We start from the raw sequence: 21,601 nt of genomic DNA, 5'->3' as shown, positions 1-21,601 counted from the left end.
AAAACTTGACTTTTTTATTTTTTTATTTAATCTTTTTTTTTTTATTTAATCTTTTTTTTTTTTCCCCTGCGCCCTCAACCTGGGAGACCAAGGTTATGGCAAACACCAGCCTCAAAATTTAACCTGCCATGGTAAAAAGGTATCAGACTAGAAACTCAGATATCTTGTCCACCGGGTCTTTTAGGCCCCTTTCACACAACGTCAGTTGTTATCCGTTTTTCGTCAGTTGTTATCCGTCTTTCAGTCGTTGTCATCCGTTTTTACATAGAGATGCATTGATGTCCGTTTTTCATCCGTCAACGGATGGATGAAAAACGGACAAACGGACAGCATGTGTGAAAGGGGCCTAAAGGATGAGGAGTCCACCACCGGTAGCAGTGTTGCTTTATTCAATCTGGAAACCTGAGAATCCACCACTGGAGGAACTCTGTTGTTTTCAAAAGAGACTCCTCAAAAAGATACCTCCTAGCGAAACGCTTAGGTATCCCAACCATATGTTTCAGGGAACCCCACTGACTTGCGACAATATCATCAAAATAGGCAGGAAAGGGGAACACCTTAGTCACCTTGGATGGTTTGCAGGTACCAAATTGCATCGCAATTGCTGTGTCTTCCCATTTTAAAGTTTCCTGTACTGATACAAGCAGTGCTTCCACAAGCGCCTTTTCATACACGGTTGTAGTGGAAGAGGACTCGTCCTCACTTTCAGAGCACTCAGGGTATGTAGATTCAGACCCAGCGGGTTGACTCCCGTCCATGGCGGCCAAATCAACCTTAGAATATGAGGAGGCAGAAGATACAGGTGAAGACGGGGGGTGCTTTTTGCTAGGCCTCTTTTGAAGAGCCATATCAATTTTGGACTCCAGTGACTGCAGGACTGCTGTCATGGCCACCAGGGCGGACTAAGACCCAGAGGGTCTTGCAGCCTCTGAGAGTGGGTCAGATGGTAAAACATGTTCCAGGGACTCCAAGGTTGACCCAGGGACCGCCAGCGAATTCTGAAAAAAAAAATCGCTGTAAAATACCCCCCCCCCCCCCGCTGCAGCAGTGGCAACAAAGGTCATAGCACACCAAGCACTGCTATAGCAGAGAGTGGGAGATTGCACACCTCCAGGGACTCACCATCACCGACTCAGGTGGAACAGAGAGCCGCCAAGCTGACAGCTGTGAACAGAAAGGAAAACGAAGCGCAGGCACCATCACTAGAGGCCCACCGCCGAACACTGCTCCACAGATCTACAAGAAAATGGTCGCCACATTGACTTTAATGGGAAAATAAATAAAAAAAACAGGGTGGCCGGACTACACAAACATGGTCGCTAAGCTCAATTCGCAGCCATCCACAAGAAAATGGCGGCGCCATCCAACTCACGGGACCCCCAACGGCCCTCAGGTACATATGGCCCCCCTGGCTGGCTACAACAGGGACCCCCCCAGGACATTTTTCCGCAGGAAAAATGTCTATGTGAGCCACCGGCAGCGTGCTCCCACCCCCCTTCAACCCACAACCACATAACACCTCACGCTGAAGGATAACCTGGCCACCCCGTGGGGGGGAGGACTAAGGGGGGTAGGTGAGGGTATTGCAGCAGGGGGACCCCACTAGTGAGGGGGGGCACCATTGGGAAGCAAGGGCACGTAGGGGGCCTACCAACCCAAGGGAGGGGCCAGCGTCCATCCCGATAATTCTCCAGAGGAGCGGGGGGGACACTACAAACTGCACCTTAGAACTGAGTGGGCACCACTCCGGGCAGTCCATCGCACCATCTTGGAATGGGAGTGCTGCGGGCCAGAGGTATGCTGCGACTCAGGTCGTGACCAGGGCTATGCATCCTCGTGAGATGTTTAACTTGCCGGCTAGCCCCCAGCGCAGAGCTAAAGTTGGGTCGCGCTCGCTGGCCAGACTGGGAAGACTGTAAGGATCTAGAATATCCAGTGCGTCGCCCAGTCCGGCTGTTGATTGTAGTTCTCTCAGGAACATAAAATAATAAAAGAAAAAATGTCAGTTTAAAAAGAAAAAAATGCCAGGACTGGAGATCCCAGCAAGGAACCAGGTCCTTACTCCTGACTAGACAGAAAAAACTGAAGTCCTATAGCAGGAAGTGGGAGAATACCCCCTGGGAAAAAATAACCTCAGAGGTGATCAAATACCACCAAAAGAAGGCTCTATTTGTGGGAAAAAAGGACATACATTTTATTTGTGTACAGTGTGTAAAAGTAATGCAGTGCTGTATTGCAAAATGACCTGGTCACAAGGGAGGGGTAAATCTGTAATAAGGTTTTGTTATCAATGGAAGAGAAAGATTGTACTACATTCCTAAGCCATGACTATGAAGAGCTTGCAGATGAAAGCGAGGCTTGGAACGCTGCTGCAAATAGCTAGAGTAAGAGGCTTGGAACACGGAAGCAGAGACTGCCAGAATGAGGCTTGGAAAGCAGAGGAAGGCGTGACTGCTAAACATTACGCAGTATCCTGACAGGCAGGTGACAAGGGGACTTGATGACTAAGGTACTGTGCCACAGAATCTATAGGGAATGAGAGTGACAGGGGGTGCTGGCGGGTGTTGAGGATTGAGAGGAATGGCTCATATGTAGTGGATTAGGCACCATATGCTGATAGCGTGTACACCGTTGTGTGTACATGGAATGTTATGGTAAAAAAAATTCTTGGTATTGATTTACAAACGGCTATAGGATACCTTTTACTGGCATGTTAGACGATAGAGAATTGTAGGTACTCGATAGTGCCTTCCTAGTGGCTGTATATAGTATTGCATTGTTGGGGATATATATATATATATATATATATATATATATGGCAGTGTTGCTATGCATCCATTGTGCAGTGCTGTGTTTCTAGGTGTACATTGTGCAGTGCTGTGTTGGTGGAGTGTACATTGTGCAGTGCTGTGTTGCTGGGGTGTACATTGTGCAGTGCTGTGTTGCTGGGGATGTACATTGTGCTGTGTTGCTGGGGATGTACATTTGTGCAGTGCTGTGTTGCTAGGTGTAGGTGATAGTGTGTACATGGAATGTTATGGTAAAAATAATTCTTGGTATTGATTTACAAACGGCTATAGGATACCTTTTACTGGCATGTTAGACGATAGAGAATTGTAGGTACTCGATAGTGCCTTCCTAGTGGCTGTATATAGTATTGCATTGTTGGGGATATATATATATATATGGCAGTGTTGCTATGCATCCATTGTGCAGTGCTGTGTTGCTGGGGTGTACATTGTGCAGTGCTGTGTTGCTGGGGATGTACATTGTGCAGTGCCGTGTTGCTGGGGATGTACATTGTGCAGTGCCGTGTTGCTGGGGATGTACATTGTGCAATGCTGTGTTGCTGGGGGTGTACATTGTGCAGTGCTGTGTTGCTGGGGGTGTACATTGTGCAGTGCCGTGTTGCTAGGTGTACATTGTGCAGTGCTTTGTTGCTAGGTGTACACTGTGCAGTGCTATGTTGCTAGGGATGTACATTGTGCAGTGCTGTGTTGCTGGGGATGTACATTGTGCAGTGCTGTGTTGCTAGGTGTACATTGTGCAGTGCTGTGTTGCTGGGGTGTACATTGTGCAGTGCTGTGATGCTGGGGTGTACATTGTGCAGTGCTGTGATGCTGGGGTGTACATTGTGCAGTGCTGTGATGCTGGGGGTGTACATTGTGCATTGTTGTGTTGCTAGGTGTACATTGTGCATTGCTGTGTTGCTAGGTGTACATTTGTGCAGTGCTGTGTTGCTGGGGGTGTACATTGTGCAGTGCTGTGATGCTGGGGTGTACATTGTGCTGGGGGTGTACATTGTGCAGTGCTGTGTTGCTGGGGTGTACATTGTACAGTGCTGTGTTGCTGGGGTGTACATTGTGCAGTGCTGTGTTGCTGGGGTGTTCATTGTGCAGTGCTGTGATGCTGGGGTGTACATTGTGCAGTGCTGTGTTGCTGGGGGTGTACATTGTGCTGTGTTGCTAGGTGTACATTGTGCATTGCTGTGTTGCTAGGTGTACATTGTGCATTGCTGTGTTGCTAGGTGTACATTGTGCAGTGCTGTGTTGCTGGGGGTGTACATTGTGCAGTGCTGTGATGCTGGGGTGTACATTGTGCAGTGCTGTGTTGCTGGGGGTGTATATTGTGCAGTGCTGTGTTGCTGGGGGTGTATATTGTGCAGTGCTGTGTTGCTGGGGGTGTACATTGTGCAATGCTGTGTTGCTGGGGTGTACATTGTGCAGTGCTGTGTTGCTGGGGGTGTACATTGTGCAGTGTTGTGTTGCTGGGGATGTACATTGTGCAGTGCTGTGTTGCTAGGTGTACATTGTGCAGTGCTATGTTGCTAGGTGTACATTGTGCAGTGCTATGTTGCTAGGTGTACATTGTGCATTGCTGTGTTGCTAGGTGTACATTTGTGCAGTGCTGTGTTGCTGGGGGTGTACATTGTGCAGTGCTGTGATGCTGGGGTGTACATTGTGCTGGGGGTGTACATTGTGCAGTGCTGTGTTGCTGGGGTGTACATTGTGCAGTGCTGTGTTGCTGGGGTGTTCATTGTGCAGTGCTGTGTTGCTGGGGGTGTACATTGTGCTGTGTTGCTAGGTGTACATTGTGCATTGCTGTGTTGCTAGGTGTACATTGTGCATTGCTGTGTTGCTAGGTGTACATTGTGCATTGCTGTGTTGCTAGGTGTACATTTGTGCAGTGCTGTGTTGCTGGGGGTGTACATTGTGCAGTGCTGTGATGCTGGGGTGTACATTGTGCAGTGCTGTGTTGCTGGGGGTGTATATTGTGCAGTGCTGTGTTGCTGGGGGTGTATATTGTGCAGTGCTGTGTTGCTGGGGGTGTATATTGTGCAGTGCTGTGTTGCTGGGGGTGTACATTGTGCAGTGCTGTGTTGCTGGGGTGTACATTGTGCAGTGCTGTGTTGCTGGGGATGTACATTGTGCAGTGCTGTGTTGCTAGGTGTACATTGTGCAGTGCTATGTTGCTAGGTGTACATTTTGCAGTGCTGTGTTGCTGGGGTGTACATTGTGCTGTGTTGCTAGGTGTACATTGTGCATTGCTGTGTTGCTAGGTATACATTTGTGCAGTGCTGTGTTGCTAGGTATACATTTGTGCAGTGCTGTGTTGCTGGGGGTGTACATTGTGCAGTGCTGTGATGCTGGGGTGTACATTGTGCAGTGCTGTGTTGCTGGGTGTACATTTTGCTGGGGGTGTACATTGTGCATTGCTGTGTTGCTGGGGTGTACATTGTGCAGTGCTATGTTGCTGGGGTGAACATTGTGCAGTGCTATGTTGCTGGGGTGAACATTGTGCAGTGCTGTGTTTCTGGGGGGGGGGGCATTGTGCAGTGCTGTGTTTCTGGGGGTGTACATTGTGCAGTGCTGTGTTTCTGGGGCTGTACATTATGCAGTGCTGTGTTGCTGGGGTGTACATTGTGCAGTGCTGTGTTGCTGGGCTGTACATTGTGCAGTGCTGTGTTGCTGGGGTGTACATTGTGCAGTGCTGTGTTGCTGGGGTGTACATTGTGCAGTGCTATGTTGCTGGGGTGAACATTGTGCAGTGCTATGTTGCTGGGGTGAACATTGTGCAGTGCTATGTTGCTGGGGTGAACATTGTGCAGTGCTGTGTTTCTGGGGGGGGGGGCATTGTGCAGTGCTGTGTTTCTGGGGGTGTACATTGTGCAGTGCTGTGTTTCTGGGGCTGTACATTATGCAGTGCTGTGTTGCTGGGCTGTACATTATGCAGTGCTGTGTTGCTGGGGTGTACATTGTGCAGTGCTGTGTTGCTGGGGTGTACATTGTGCAGTGCTGTGTTGCTTGGGTGTACATTGTGCAGTGCTGTGTTGCTAGGTGTAAATTGTGCAATGATAAAAGGGAGACCTAAATTTAAAAACGTATACCTTTTTTAAATTGCGATGTGTGTAAGTGCCAGGTCACACTTGTGCAATGCGGGAAGGCTGCGAATTCGCAGCCTGTTCCCGCATCGCAAACGCACATCTGGCAGTTCACACTGCCATATGCGATACGCCTGGGGTGTCAATGAAATGTTAACGACACCCCCAGTTTGATCGCATATCACAGTGCGATCTGACAGTTCGCACAGGATCGGATCACACAAGTGTGAACCACTGTGCGATCCGATCCTGATGCGGCTGAAAAAATGCCTCATGTGCGACTTTTGTGCGGGTGCAGTGCGAATTTAGCCATACAAAGTGTATGGCTGAATTCGCACTGCACATCCGATCGCATGTAATGAAGGAGCAGTGCGCTCCGATATTACATGCGATCGCCGCACACGTGGAAGTGTGAACCGGCACTAAGGGTATTGATTCATAAATGTATCGGAAATTAGAAGATATAACTGTAAGCATATCCATCCTTTGTGAATTACATACATAATATTATGGTGCAGGAGTAGTAAATAGAAGCTGCTGTTAATGGAATGTCTATAAAGTTTTGCAATGGAGCTCTAGGTTATTCCTCTGATCCCCCTCCTCCCTTTTTTTTGGGGGGGGGGGGGAGGGGCGGGCAGAGGGGGAAAGAGATGTGTTTTTTTGCAGCTGACATGTTGAGGATTGGTCAGAAATCTTTTCTATGACTTAATGAGAAATGTAAATAATATCTGAAGTTCCCCTTCATCTACAGCCCACTCACTGCCCCATGAAGTTAAAGAGCTGTCATTCCTGACCTCCAAAAAAATGCTTTGTGATTACTGATTCAGAACAAATATGCTCCATTGGGCCCCTTTCACACAGGCGGACAGATCCGCCTGTCCGTTTTTTTGGCGGATCTGAACGGTCCCCCCATGCATTTCTATGGGGCATCGAATGGCAGCGGAGACATGTCCGCTGACATCCGATCCGTCAAATCTGGATGGATGGAAACCCTATGTTCCATCTGTCCAGCGGATGGGATCGGATGAGAATGGACAGACGGTCCGTTCCCATCTGATTCCCCCATAGAGAACAGCGGGGACTTGACAGCTGTGTCTCCGCACACAGCACGAAGAACAGCTGTCATCCTCCTGCTCAGCAGTGGATCGGTGGATCGGTGGATCGATCCCCCGCTGAGATAAACAGAGTCCGTTTGATGGACTCCTAGTGTGAAAGGGCCCTTAAAAATATTTTACCTGCACACTTGTAACTGAAAGAATAAAGGCAGTCAGTCATGTAACTACTAAGAAAAAGCAGCCTCTAGTTTTATCAGAGAATTATTATTTTTTTTTTTTTTTAAAGTGATTGTAAACGATCACCTTGTAAAGTTTTAAATAGAAACTAAAGGCAAATCATTTTTATATAAACAGTATCTCACAAAAGTTAGTACTGCCCTCACATTTCTGTAAATATTTTATTCTATCTTTTCATGTGACAACACTGAGCGCCGGTTCACACTACCGCGACGCTACTTCCAGGGGCGACCTCCGAGATCGCGGTGCGAGCAGCGCGCCGCGACCTCGGAGCGGCCGCCACGGACTTCATAACATTGAAGTCTATGGCGGTCGCCTCCTGGTCGCCCCAAAGAAGCTCCGGACCCTTTTTCTAGGTCGGAGCGACTTGTGTCGCTCCTATCAGAACGGGTCCACAGCTTCTCTATGGGAGGGCGACCTGTGAGGCGACCAGGTCGCCTCACAGGTCGCCCTAGTGTGAACCGGGGCTCAAGAAATGACACTTTGCTACAATGTAAAGTAGTGTACAGCTTGTGTTAGGCCTCTTGCACACTGCAGCTTAAAAATGCTCAGTACAGCTTTTTTTTTTTTTTATGAGCTAAAATAGAGCCCATTCATTCTAATGTGCCTATGCACACAGGCGCGTAAATGAGCGCCGCGTATTCTTCAGTAAGAACAAAATAGAAAAATCTGCATTTTTGGACAATAATTTACGCCTAATGCGCGCATTTGTGCGCAAATGCAATCAAATGAACGCACACGATATAATACTGTTGATCTAAAAAAAAAATTTGCATATTCAGAGGCACGAATTTGCGCGAACGCATATGTAAAATACTCGCAAATGCGCGCTTGAAAAAGCTGAAAAAGGAGAATCGTGTGCAAGAGGCCTAACAGTATAAATTTGCTGTCCCCTCAAAATAACTCATCACACAGCCATTAGTGCCGGTTCACACTGATCCGACTTGTCAGGCGACGCCTGACAAGTAGCTTCCAATGCTGTCCAATGGAACCGTTTTAATCAGAGCGACTCAAGTCGCTCCGACTTCGAAAAAGGTTCCTGCACTATTTTTTTGCAAAAAGTTGGAGCGACTTGCATTGACTTCCATTATGGGAAGTCGTTGCAAGCCGCGCCAAAGTCGCGGTGCACGGGCGACTTCATTAGTCGCCCTAAGTCGGAGCGACTTTGAGTCAGATCAGTGTGAACCGACACTTAATGTCTCAACCACTGGCAACAAAAGTGAGTACACCCCTAAGTGAAAAAGTCCAAATTGGGCCCAATTAGCCATTTTCCCTCCCTGATGTCATGTGACTCGTTAGTGTTACAAGGTTTCAAGTGTGAATGGGGAGCAGGTGTGTTTAAATTTGGTGTTCTCGCTGTAGGATCTCTCACTGGAAGTTCATCATGGCACCTCATGGCAAATAACTCTCTGAGGATCTGAAAAAAAGAGTTGTTGCTCTACATAAAGATGGCCTAGGCTATAAGAAGATTGCCAAGACCCTAAAACTGAGCTGCAGCATGGTGGCCAAGACCATACAGCCGTTTAACAGGACAGGTATATTAAAAAAGAATAGTGCAACCATGCAAAAGAAATGACTATCAAATATGGAGACCATCCATAAATAAAAATGGGGATTTAGTTCCACCATATGGCCATATCGTGCTCAAGCCCACCACTGCGTCAAAGTACCCCATTATCGGTGGGTCCTACACTATCCATAAAAAAGGGGTGAATCCAGCCTCTCTTACCCTTGGAGACAACGCTCCTTGCTGGGAAGGTGTGCTAATGCACTGCAGGGGACTCCTCCTATATCTACTTGATAGAGGACACCAATAGAGTACAGGTGTGTGTGGGGGATGGGACAGGTCCCACTCAGAACAGGCCTCGCCATGGTCGACCAAAGAAGTTGAGTGCACATGCTCAGCGTCATATCCAGAGGTTGTCTTTGGGAATTAGACGTATAAGTGCTGCCAGCATTGCTGCAGAGGTTGAAGGGGTGGGGGGTCAGCCTGTCAGTGCTCAGACCATACGTTGCACACTGCATCTAATTGGTCTGCATGCCTGTCGTCCCAGAAGGAAGCCTCTTCTAAAGATGATGCACAAGAAAGCCTGCAAACAGTTTGCTGAAGACAAGCAGACTAAGGACATGGATTGCTGGAACCATACCCTGTGGTCTGATGAGAGCAAGATAAACTTATTTGGTTCAGATGGTGTCAAGTGTGTGTGGTGGCAACCAGGTGAGGAGTACAAAGACAAGTGTGTCTTGCCTACAATCAAGCATGGTGGTGGGAGTGTCATGGTCTGGGGCTGCATAAGTGCTGCCGGCACTGGAGAGCTACAGTTCATTGAGGGAACCATGAATGCCAACATGTACTGTGACCTACTGAAGAAGAGCATGATCCACTCCCTTCGAAGACTGGGCCACAGGGCAGTATTCCAACATGATAACGACCCCAAACACATCTCCATGACGACCACTGCCTTGCTAAAGAAGCTGAGGGTAAAGTTGATGGACTGGCCAAACATATCTCCAGACCTAAACCCTATTGAGCATCTGTGGTGCATCCTGAAACGAAAGGTGGAGGAGCGCAAGGTCTCTGACATCCTCCAGCTCCGTGATGTCTTCATGGAGGAGTAGAAGAGGACTCCAGTGGCAACCTGTGAAGCTCTGGTGAACTCCATGCCCAAGAGGGTTAAGACAGTGTTGGAAAATAATGGTGGTCACACAAAATATTAAAATTTTTGGTCCAATTTTTACATTTCCACTTAAGAGGGTACTCCCTTTTGTTGCCAGCAGTTTAGACATTAATGGCTGTGTGTTGAGTTATTTTGAGGGGACAGCAAATTTACACTGTTAGCCTCGGTTCACACTAGGGCGACCTGTGAGGCGACCTGGTCGCCTCACAGGTCGCCGCAGGTCGCCTCCCATAGGGAAGCTGCGGACCCGTTCTAATAGGAGCGACACAAGTCGCTCCGACTTAGAAAAAGGGTCCGGAGCTTCTTTGGGGCGACCAGGAGGCGACCGCCATAGACTTCAATGTTATGAAGTCCGTGGCGGCCGCTCCGAGGTCGCGGCGCGCTGCTCTCACCGCGACCTCGGAGGTCGCCACCCGAAGTAGCGTCGCGGTAGTGTGAACCGGCGCTTATACAAGCTGTACACTCACTACTTTACATTGTAGCAAAGTGTAATTTCTTCAGTGTTGTCAGATGAAAAGGTTACATAGTTACATAGTTGTTGAGGTTGAATAAAGACAATAGTCCAGTGGTTCTTAACCTTGTTGGAGGTACTGAACCCCACCAGTTTCATATGTGCATTCACCGAACCCTTCTTAATTGGAAAAATAAAATATGATTTTTTCAAATTCAAAACATAGGTATATATTATTTTAGGTATATATTTATACATAGGTGCACAAAATGAAGGAAACTATTAAGAACAAAGAACAAAACCATTAAAACATGATTTTCACACAAAAACATAATAATGAATATTTACTGTAAATTAGTGTGACTTCTGCTGTTGTCTTTTAGAGACCAGTTTAGAAATGCGCGGCTTTATCTTGGCAAGTGCCACTCTCATGTCATTATCATGTCTCATGTCACCTCACCCTGGCCTGCTGTAAGTGGATATCTAAATGGGGGACGGGACCTCACCTCACCCTGGCCTGCTGTAAGTGGATATCTAAATGGGGGACGGGACCTCACCTCACCCTGGCCTGCTGTAAGGGGGAATCTATATGGGTGACCTGGTCCCCCATATAGATCCCCCCTTTACAGCAGGCCATGGTGAGGTCCCCCATATAGATCCCTCCTTACAGCAGGCCAGGGTGAGGTCCCACATATAGATCCCAGGTCCCCCATATAGATCCCTACTTACAGCAGGCCAGGGTGAGGTGAGGTGGGGTGAGGTCCCGTCCCCCATATAGATCTCCCCCCTTACAGCAGAACAGGGTGAGGTGAGATCGGGACCCTGGCCTGCTGTAGGGGGGGGGTCTATATGGGGCACCCCAGAGTGACCTAACCTCACCCTGGCCTGTTGTAAGGGGGGATCTATATGGGGGACCCCAGAGTGACCTAACCTCACCCTGACCTACTGTAGGGGGGGATCTATATGGGGGACCTCACCTCACCCTGGCCTACTGTAAGGGGGATCTATATGGGGGATCATGTCCCCCATATAGATCCCCCTTTACAGCAGGCCAGGGTGAGGTGAGTTCCCGTCCCCCATTTAGATCTCCCCCCTTACAGCAGGCCAGGTTCCCCATAAAATAGATCCCCTTTACATAGTCTTCTCAGTGTTCTCACACAGTCAGTCAGACAGTCAGTCACTAGACTAGTACAGTCAGTACTACTCCAGTCCTACCTTTTTTTTCACCTGTGTCCCGGCTCCCGATCACAGGCTAGATTTTCCTCCTGCAGGCTGCAGCACCACTGTAACCACTGGCTCTCTGGCCTCTCACCTGCCGGCTTCTTCTGCTGCTGCGGCTGCCTGGCCTGGTGGTTCTCTCCCGCGCTGCGCTGGGCGGCCGCTGCACAGGTTAGTCCCTCCCCCAGACAGTCCCTCTCCGCACCGCACGCCTGACCTGTCTCCCCCCCCCCCACCACTCCACAGTGGGCGACGCCGGCTCCGGCTTGATCGGATTCTATACTATTGAATAGTCCATCCTGTTCAACCTGTGTAGGTGTGTGTGGCTGTAATCATCTCTCATACCCCTGAATGTTCTGATCCTTGAGATGTACGTCCAAGAGTCTTTTGAAAGTAGCCATACTTCCCGCAGAAACCACCTCTTGTGGTAGAGAATTCCACAATCTTGTAGCCATAACAGTTAAGAACCCCCTGCGTTGCCTGAGGTTAAAACGCTTCTCCTCTAATCGCATTGTATGCCCTCAAGTCCTCATGCAATCCTTTCAACTGAATAGCTTTTTTTCTATGCTGAGATCACCATTGAGGTATTTATAAATTGCAATCATGTCCCCTCTCAGGCGTTTCTTCTCCAGGGAGAATAAATCAAGTGATTGCAGACGCTCTTCATAATTTAGGTCCTCCAATCCCCTAATCAGTTTAGTTGCCCTTCTCTGGACTCTCTCCAGCTCCAACACATCCCTTCTGAGGACTGGCGACCAGAACTGGACAGAATACTCCAGATGCGGTCGGACCAGAGTTTTATAAAGTGGAAGGATTATAGTCTTATCTCTGGAATACATCCCTTTCTTTATGCATGCTAATATTCTGCTGGCTTTGGCATTGCATGCTATTGCTTAGTATATCCTCTACTAAGACTCCCAGATCTTTCTCCATTTTTGATTCCCCCAAAGCTTCCCCCCCTAACGTGTATTGTGCTTTTATGTTTTTAGTCCCCAAGTGCAAAACCTTACACTTCTCCACATTAAACCTCATTTGCCATGTTGTTGCCCACTCTGTTATTTTGTCCAGGTCATTCTGTAGGATATCTGCTTCATGCTGTGCAGTTATTGCCCTGCCCAATTTTGTGTCATCTGCAAAAACTAATATAGAACTACTGATTCCGTCCTCAATGCTGTTTATGAATAAATTGAACAAGGTCGGCCCCAGGACTGAGCCCTGGGGCACCCCGCTTACTACCTCAGACCAGTCTGAATATGCGCTGTTTTTTACCACCCTTTGGACACGCCATTTTAGCCAGTTCCATATCCAAGAGCAAACCCTGCTGTCGATACCTGCAGACCTTATTTTATAAATTAAGCGCTTATGGGGAACTGTATCAAACGCCTTAGCGAAATCCAAGTACACCACATCCACTGGTCTCCCCCTATCTAGCTCACAGCTCACCTCCTCATAGAATGTTAAGAGATTGGTTTGACAAGAACGCCCATTTGTAAACCCGTGCTGGGTACTGCTGATGATGTTGTATAATAAAATATTTACAAAAATGTGAGGGGTGCACTCACTCTTATTATGAGATACTGTACATTAAAAATACATTATAAATACCTTTTTTCCCTTTTTATAAGTGATTACATTCCCTTCTCAGCTGCATAAGACCTGGGGGGTGAGAAGAAGCAGCACACTAAGCTACCCAGTGAATGCCTGTGCAGTGGGGGCATATAAGGACAAGTCTGATTATTGGAGAAGAGCACACTGAGTTCCCAGCATATCTAGAGAACTTACCATGGTGTTTTCTCCTGCCTAGTGTGGTCAGTTTTTGATAGGAAAGCAAGAAAATTGACAGAAACACCCGGGATTTTACACAAAGGAAGCAATATAAAGAGAACAGAATACTTTCTCATACAAGTACATATAAAGCAGGCACATATCAGGAATAAGAAGTGTTGGGGTAACACGCTTTTGGTAAATCTGTATTTTTTGAAAACTCCTCTTAACATGTAAATACAACCAAAACATTTTTCATTGTTTTAAGTAGGGGAAGGATTGGACTCCCTGTCTGTATTTTATTGGAAAAGTTTTTTTTCTCACTTTGTGTCCTGGTAACAACCATTTTACCAGATGGGAAGTGACTAAAAGTCTGACAGTGGTTTTAGACTCGGTTTTCACTAGTGCGACTTGCTGTGCGACTTGACACATGTCAAGTCGCACAGCAAGTCAAAAGCCATTGTTTTCAATGTGGCCTGTTTCCACTGCCGCGTCTTGAGTTGCGGCGACTTCAAAAGTAGTTCGTGCACTACTTTTGAGCCGGCTTCAGTGCGACTTCCCTCTAGTCTCACTGAGACAAGTCTCACTGAAAGCTTCAAACAACGTTAGCTACGAAGTCGCGCTAGAAGTAGCACGACTTCGTAGCCGCACAAGTGGAAACCGAGCCTTAACCTTACATAGTTATAGTTAGATGAACTTGTGTCTCTATTTAACCTAAGTTCAACCCATAGAAAAAAAAATGAACGTGTATATATAAAAAAAGGAATCCTCCATATGCAGTATAGAATTCTAAACCCACAGCGGATCCAGAGGAAGGCAAAAAAGAAAAAACCCTAAGCATGGTCCAACTTGCTCCAGCAGAGCTATTGGATCTTTCTTGTATCAATCATTTTTGGTGTTATTACCTACAAATATTAATATCCAGTTATATTTTGTGCATTTAGGAAATCATCTAGCTGTTTTTTAAATAATCTACTGAGCTAGCTAGAACTAGTTTTTGAGGGAGTTTATTTCACATTTTCCATACTTCAGACCTAAGGAGTGCCCGCTTGTGTGTGATGACCTTCAAGTGAATAAGTTTACACTAAGTTTATAATATGGACCACTTATGTGTATATATACATGGAGAGCAAATCCCCCCCTTAACCACCTCTTCTTAAAGTGAATCTGCACTGCATCTGAGCAAAACAAACCAAAAACACTATTTAAATATTTGTTAATATTCAAAGCAAGATCCACCATCCATCCTTGTCTCTATGCTTTGTTTTGTTAAGAAAACACTTTGAAAATTGCCCCCTGGCATTTCCGGCCATGGCAATCTTGAATAAGTGCAGATGTCCTCCCCTCCTGAAGACTCCTGGGATGTACAGTATGACATCATTTGCCTAGGCTAGAAACCAGAAGGTAACTGAAGAAATGTGGAAAAAATAAAAGTTTAAACAAGTAAATATAATATACTTTCCCATCTATTTGCTACTGCTAGGAGCATGAGTTTGAAAAATATTCTATGTTGATTGGGAGAATGAAGTTCCACTTTAAGAGCGAATAAATACATTTTTGTGTTGCCTTGGTTAGGTGGCATAGTTTTTAGGCACCACATCCCTGGAATAATATTCTCAGAGCAGAGGGTATTTAACCTCCCTGGCGGTAATCCCAAATGTGGCTCGGGGTGGAATTTCAGTGCCATTAGCGGTAACCTCCAGCCACACTCGGGGTACTGCCAGGGAGAAATCGCTGGATCCTGGAAGAGGTTACTTACCTTGTCCCCAGGATCCCATGATGTAATCCGGCAGTGTAAGGTGGCCGGATTTTCCGCCTGATGCTGTGTGCCCCGCCTTCCGTTCCCTGCGAGCGTCTGGTCGCGTCGCAGGGGGGTGGAACCGGCGGCAAATTCAAAAAGTAAAACACACTGATATATTGTAATCCTATTGGATTACATTACTAAATAAAATAAATTGACTTTAGTTTGCCCCCCCAGTGCCCTTGCCTGCAGTATATATATATATATATATATATATATATATATATACTTTATAGGGATGCACCGAAATGAAAATTCTGGTCCGAAACCGAAAATGCAGGATGCCCTTGGCCGAAAACCGAAACCGAAAATGACTTTTTCCCCCAAAAAATGTAAGATAGATAGAAGAGGGGCATACACCAAAAACATGCAGCGACGTATACCTGTCGCTGCCACCCTGTCACAGTATATGTACTGTGATGGGTTGGCAAGAGGTTAATTTAATTACCAATGGTATTTGTATTATGCAGCATGAGGGGATTAATGTATTGCCACTGCTGGTCACTCATCTATTAGTGACCGACCAGTGGCAGTTAATTAACCCCTTTGTGCTGCATTAGTGCAACCAGTATCAGTGTTAATTAACACTGGTTGCACTGATACTGGTTGCACTAATGCAGCACAAAGGGGTTAATTAACTGCCACTGGTCGGTCACTAATGCATCAGTGACCAGCAGTGGCAATACATTAACCCCCTCATGCTGCATAATACTAATACCATTGGTAAGCTGCCTCAGCTCTCCCCCCCCCCCCACCGCCTCAGCGTCCCCCTCGGCAGTACACCCTCCCCCCCTCTGACTCCAGCGTCCCTCCCCATCCCAACGATTCAATCTCCTTACTGTCACTCTGCTGAGTGCTCCTCCGGTGTCCTTCATTCAAAAGAAGCGCCTTTGGCCTCCCGGTGATGTCACTACTACGATCTGTGTATGAATGAAATGACACACCGGACGGGAGGGCAGGCGAGCGGCCGCTAATAGATATAACTATGTGAGCTTCACTTCACTTCCCTGTCAGCGGGACTGTGTGTGAATGAACTGACCTGACACCGGGCGGGGGGAGTGGCCGCTAATAACTATAACTATGTGAGCGCTTCACCTCCCTGTCAGCGGAGATACATGTCTGACAGGGAAGTGAAGGCTCACATAGTTATAGCTATTAGCGGCCGCTCCCCCGCCCGGTGTCAGGTCAGTTCATTCACACACAGTCCCGCTGACAGTGAAGTGAAGGTTTACATAGTTATATCTATTAGCAGCCGCTCGCCTGCCCTCCCACCTGGTATGTCACTTCATTCATACACACATCGTAGTAGTAGTAGGGACGTCATTGAGAGGCGGGCAGCCGGCCAGAGGTGGGACTTTTAAAACCTGCGCTGCGCCCTCCTCCTTCCTCACGGCGGCCATATTAATTTCGGCATTGTTAACCCATTATCGGCCGAAATGGGATAGGCTAATTTTCGGCCGATAATTTTGGTGGCCAAAATTTCGGTGCATCCCTAATACTTTAACTTATTTATAGTTATTTGCTATATTATAATTCATCATTTTGTGTTTTAAACATTATCATACCCGAGATGTTATAAAGAAGAACGCACAGTAAAAAAATCATATGTAAATAGTTGGTTTGGGCTGCTCATCGTTAAGAATTACATGCAAAATAATGGTACCGCTTCCAGCACCTAAAATCTGAAATAATCATACCGCCAGGGAGGTAAATGGGATTTTAACAGTGCCCTTTAGAAAACAACAGAGAAAGTTCTAAGGTAAACATTTTTTTATATTTTTTTTAATACATCATTAAAATTAATATATTTTTAAATGAAACAACTCTGATCTGGTACAATGATGTATTCACATCAAAGGTGGTCACATGGTTTTTTATTCTCGACATGTTTTGCCAATTTTGGGCTTCTTCAGGGGATTAACGAACCACTAGTTGTTTATTTACTATGTCAAAAGACAAAAAAATCCATCCATGGTATAGTACAAATTGCTTAACACAATCAGTAATATATTTGATACATAAAGAATACATAATTGTATGCATTTTTATGCACCTTGCCCAGCCAACTTGTGCTTACCCAGGTGGACACCTCTTAGTAACCAATTACTGCTGTGTGCACCATGCATATACAGGGGGGTCGCCGTGCGGCTACAGGAGATGCACCAAGACCAAGCTAAAAATAACAAATGTTCATGTAATGAATATTAATGCACAAAATATTATCTGTCCATCATGTTACCATGAGTAAGTTTTAAATTAGTATTTTTTGCTAGAAAATTACTTACTTAGAACCCCTAAACTATATATAATCAAAGACTCTGGAGAATAAAATTGCGGTTGCAATATTTTACTTCACACGGTATTTGCGCAGCGGTCTTCAAACGCAACTTTTTCCCCTATCATCTTTCAGGACAGCCACCTTTGAGAGACCCTGGCTCCTCCCTTCTCAGGGAACACTGCACCATTCACAGATTCAGGCCCACTGTTAACCAGCTGCCGTCAGTTCTGGTGTTTCCTCTGCTGGGGAGACACCGCCAGGAACCAGGAGCTGACCGGCCAGGGGGCTGGGGCTGTGTTTCCAGAGGGAGAGCTAAGGCTCTCAATGGCGCCTTAGAACTAGGTAGGGACCGGGTTATCTTGGCTGCCTCTCGTCACCCCATTTCCTCTTAGTGGAGATCCTGGCTTTGGGAGGGGGTGGCCAGCTTGGAGCTGCCGGGCTGGATGACGAGCGACATTGTTTCTGGTAGAGGTGAGCACTTCCGCCGACAGCCGTGGCCTCCGGTTCCAGCCGAGGCATGAAAAGAGGGCTCGACGTTCAGCTGGTGCGTGTCAATAGGTGGGGGACAGCTGCAGACACTCGGCGGTGAGCACTTCAGGGATATGTCGGAGGCACAGGCCTCAGGAACTGCTCCCACTGAAGCCAGCACCAGCCAGCTTAAGGTAAGGGACCCTGGGGTGGGTGCCCCTTACTTCTCCCATTTGCGCCATGGTGCTATTCCCCCTTAGTGGTCTAAAGGGGGGGGGGGGGGTGGGGGGGGGAAGGATTTGTGCGGTATCTGTGGGATCTTGGTGGTGGCGATTCCCAGTATCACTCTTTAGGGGGCATGCTGTGCTATGGCTGGGGAGGCCCTTTAGGTTCTTAGTCGGTGTGTTTTTTCTATTTTCTCTTTTCCTGGTAAGACCTAAGAGAAATGCAAATCACCACATAGCTCTAAGAGGAAATGCCTATCATGCAAGGTTGCTATGAGGGAATCCTGGACCAAGGCGCTCTGTATCCAAGACTGTTTGGATAGCCTAGTCAGGGCACATACGGCGGAACAAAATACGGATCTAGCTGCATCTGTCAAGGAGCTTTCTAGCACCTTTGATTTTTTTAAGGATTTATTTTCTAATTTACAGTTAGAGCCTCAGCCCCAGAGCTCCCCACAGCTGGCACAGCAGGAGAATGCTCCACCCCTACTGGTGGTACCCTCTACAAGTAGGGAAACACCAGGGGGTACTGAAAAACAGGGGGAGGCATGTGATAGTACGCCTTCAGGCTCCCAGGGGGAGTCAGAAGCAGAAGGGGGGACGGTGAGTCCACCAGAGTGTCCAGGTACAAATGAACCCTTGAGGAGTTGGAAGATCTGTTGGGAGCGATCCACACCACTTTAGGAATTCAGGAGGAGAAGCCACCGACCCGCAACAGGGTGACAGCAGCCAGCCACCCCGCAACAGGGTGCCAGCAAGCAAGCCACCCACACTGCCAGGTGTCAACCCCCCAACCCACAACAGGGTGACAGCAGCCAACCACCCCACAACAGGGTGCCAGCAAGCAAGCCACCCACACTGCCAGGCGTCAGCCACGACCCACAACAGGGTGCCAGCAACTCAGCAAGCCACCCACACTGCCAGGCATCAGCCACCGACCCACAACAGGGTGCCAGCAAGCAAGCCACCCACACTTCCAGGCGTCAGCCACCGACCCACAACAGGGTGCCAGCAAGCCATTTTTTTAACTTTTTTTTGTCTCTTTCAAATTGCAATGGAGATGGATGAGGAGAGAAAAAGTAAAAGTTTGTTTCTCGTCTAAACCTTTTCTGGGAAAAGCAGAAGTGTGAAACACATGCGCAAACAATATAAGCATGGGATCAGTAACTGCAAACAGCAAAAATATGTCAAATCTTTGGGCCCATCTAAAAGTTCATCGTAATTAATTATATCATGCAGCACAGAAAAAAACAAAATGAATATTAATGTGATTTTTGAAATACCTCCTCCACTATCCCAGGCAACAATAACAGATCTGTTTCTGAAAAAAAACCAGGTGTCACTGTCTAGATTCAGATGGAAGATCTCAACTGCTGCACTGAGTAATCACAGAGATGATTGTCACTGATAACCAGCCATTTACAATGGTGTCTGACTCAGGATTTAAGCGGTTGATGTCCATACTTGAGCCAAGCTACACACTGAAGAGTGAGAAGTATTATCGAAACAGAAATGCTGGGAAAGATTCACCAAAAGGTCGTTGACAAAGTAAAGGCTATGCTGCAACCAGAGAATGCTTGCAACTCACTCTCATTCACGACTGACTGCTGGTCAGGATAAACAGAGTCAGAGTCGCTAATGATTCTTACATGCCACTTCATTGACAGCGGATGGACAAAAAGGCAATTGGCGTTTGAATACAAAAGTGATGCAAGGATCCCACACTGAGTACAGTAGAGAAATGTTTCTACTTCAAGACAGTAGAGCAAACATGCGGAAAGGAATGAGGCTTGCTGATATGTCAGACCTCACTGTCATGGCACACTAGGGCTGCAACTAACGATTAATTTGTCTGTCGACTAATCTATCGATTATTTTTACGATTAGTCGACTAATCTAACGATTATTTAAATTTTTTGTTTTTTTGCTTAATCTAGTGTTCTTTCTTTGATTAGTTAAATAATCCTTTGAATAACTTTACAAAAAATGATATGTACAAATTCTAACATAATATTTCAATTTTTATTAAAGTTTTTCCAAAAAATACTTCAATGTGGTTGAAGTTTCAGTGGCAAAAATAAAATGTAAACAACACTTTAACATCAGGCAGGAATAATGCCATTAATTCAAAACCAAAAGCATTCAAAATGCCATATAAATTATAAAGCACTGCAGTGCTCAACAACACTTGTGCAACTGTGCAAAAATACAAGAGACACATAAAGTGCCAAACACTTTAGGGCATCAGGCATGAAAAATGCCATATCTGCCTAACACTTTAACTTCTGCCTAACACTTTAACTTCTTTAAACTACAAGTCAGCTCTCTGCCTTCAGGTAATCTTTTGCTGTATTGGCCATTATTTTTGGCCATTACTTTTGCACAGTGTTGAGCAGTGCTTTTGTTGGACTAGTTGGCTCCTTTAAAACTTGGTTACTTTTTAGGTATGTTTTCCATATACAGTGTTTGACCAGTATTTTTTTTGGTGTGTGTGTTACTTGTAAATGTAAAACATACCTAAAAACTAACATAGTTTTAAAGGAGCCAAGTCCAACAAAAAGCAAGCACCGCTCAACACTGTGCAAATTATAATGGCCAATACTGAGGAAAGATTACCTGAAGGCAGCCAACAGCCATCTTGTAGTTTAAAGAAGTCCAACAATACAACCCAAGAGAGTGCAACAGGTACAGGTTGGGGGCCTGTACCTATAATATAGCATTGCAATGGAGGAAGGTTAGCATATCGACATGCTCTGCAGTTAGGCTTGCTCTTTTTTTAGTCACAATGTTGCCAGCAACTGAGAAAAGCCTTTCAGATGGGGTTGATGTTGCAGGCACACACAAGTAACTCTTTGCCAGCATGGCCAAGATGGGAAACCTCCCTTCATTTTCCTTCCACCATTTCAGTGGATTGTCTTCCTTTGGAATGGCCTGCTCACTAAAGTACATGTGTATCTCATTCCTCACAGCTTCACTGTGAATTTCTGGATCTTGGATGTGACCAGTGTCATCCTCACCATTACTGTGGTGTTCATCTGAATCTGAACCGAGCAAAGAGTCCAACATAGACACTTGCCTCTTTTCTGAAAGTTTCATGTCTGGACTCATTGCACTGGCTGACTGAACCTGTTCCTCACATTGACGTTGATGTGTTTGCTCTTCCTCATATCTTCTTTTCTCTTCAAGAGCAAGAGCTTGGACCTTGAGGTGAACTTTTAAACTATCCTCTGCTGCCAGGAATTTTAGCTTTCAGAATCTGGGGACCAGGGCTGCTGCAATAAGACATATATTGTCTCCTCCGTCATCTCTGAATTTAGTTTCCCTCTCCCATCTTGTGGTCATCTCCTGTGCAGCAACATTTTGGAAAGCCTTGACTGCCGCTGTCTCGCAAATTGTGCTCTGTATGGATTTCTGGAGGCCTTTTACCAAAGGAGGTAGAGCGGAACCAGTCACATAGGACTCTCCACTCAAGAAAACAGTAGCACACTCAAAAGGCTTCAAGACTTGTTCCACTTCCTCAAGTAAGCTCCACTGATCATGTTTTAA

The 21,601-nt window shown here is 46.5% G+C and overlaps 1 protein-coding gene across 1 annotated transcript in view; it reads left to right on the top strand.

Annotated features, from left to right (window-relative positions):
- The first annotated feature begins 2,392 nt into the window (after window positions 1-2,392).
- The window catches only part of EZH1 (enhancer of zeste 1 polycomb repressive complex 2 subunit), a 212,296-nt gene continuing 193,087 nt past the window's right edge, over window positions 2,393-21,601 (top strand). The window contains exon 1 of the mRNA XM_082271240.1: window positions 2,393-2,509. The gene's annotated coding sequence lies outside the window, so the exon portion shown is untranslated. The remainder of the gene's footprint in view (window positions 2,510-21,601) is intronic.

The sequence above is a fragment of the Pelophylax lessonae genome, assembly GCF_965119305.1.
Source record: "Pelophylax lessonae genome assembly, chromosome: 11".
Taxonomy (NCBI): Eukaryota; Metazoa; Chordata; class Amphibia; order Anura; family Ranidae; genus Pelophylax; species Pelophylax lessonae.
Note: the sequence above shows the minus strand (reverse complement) of the source record. Positions and strands in the feature narration are given on the sequence as shown.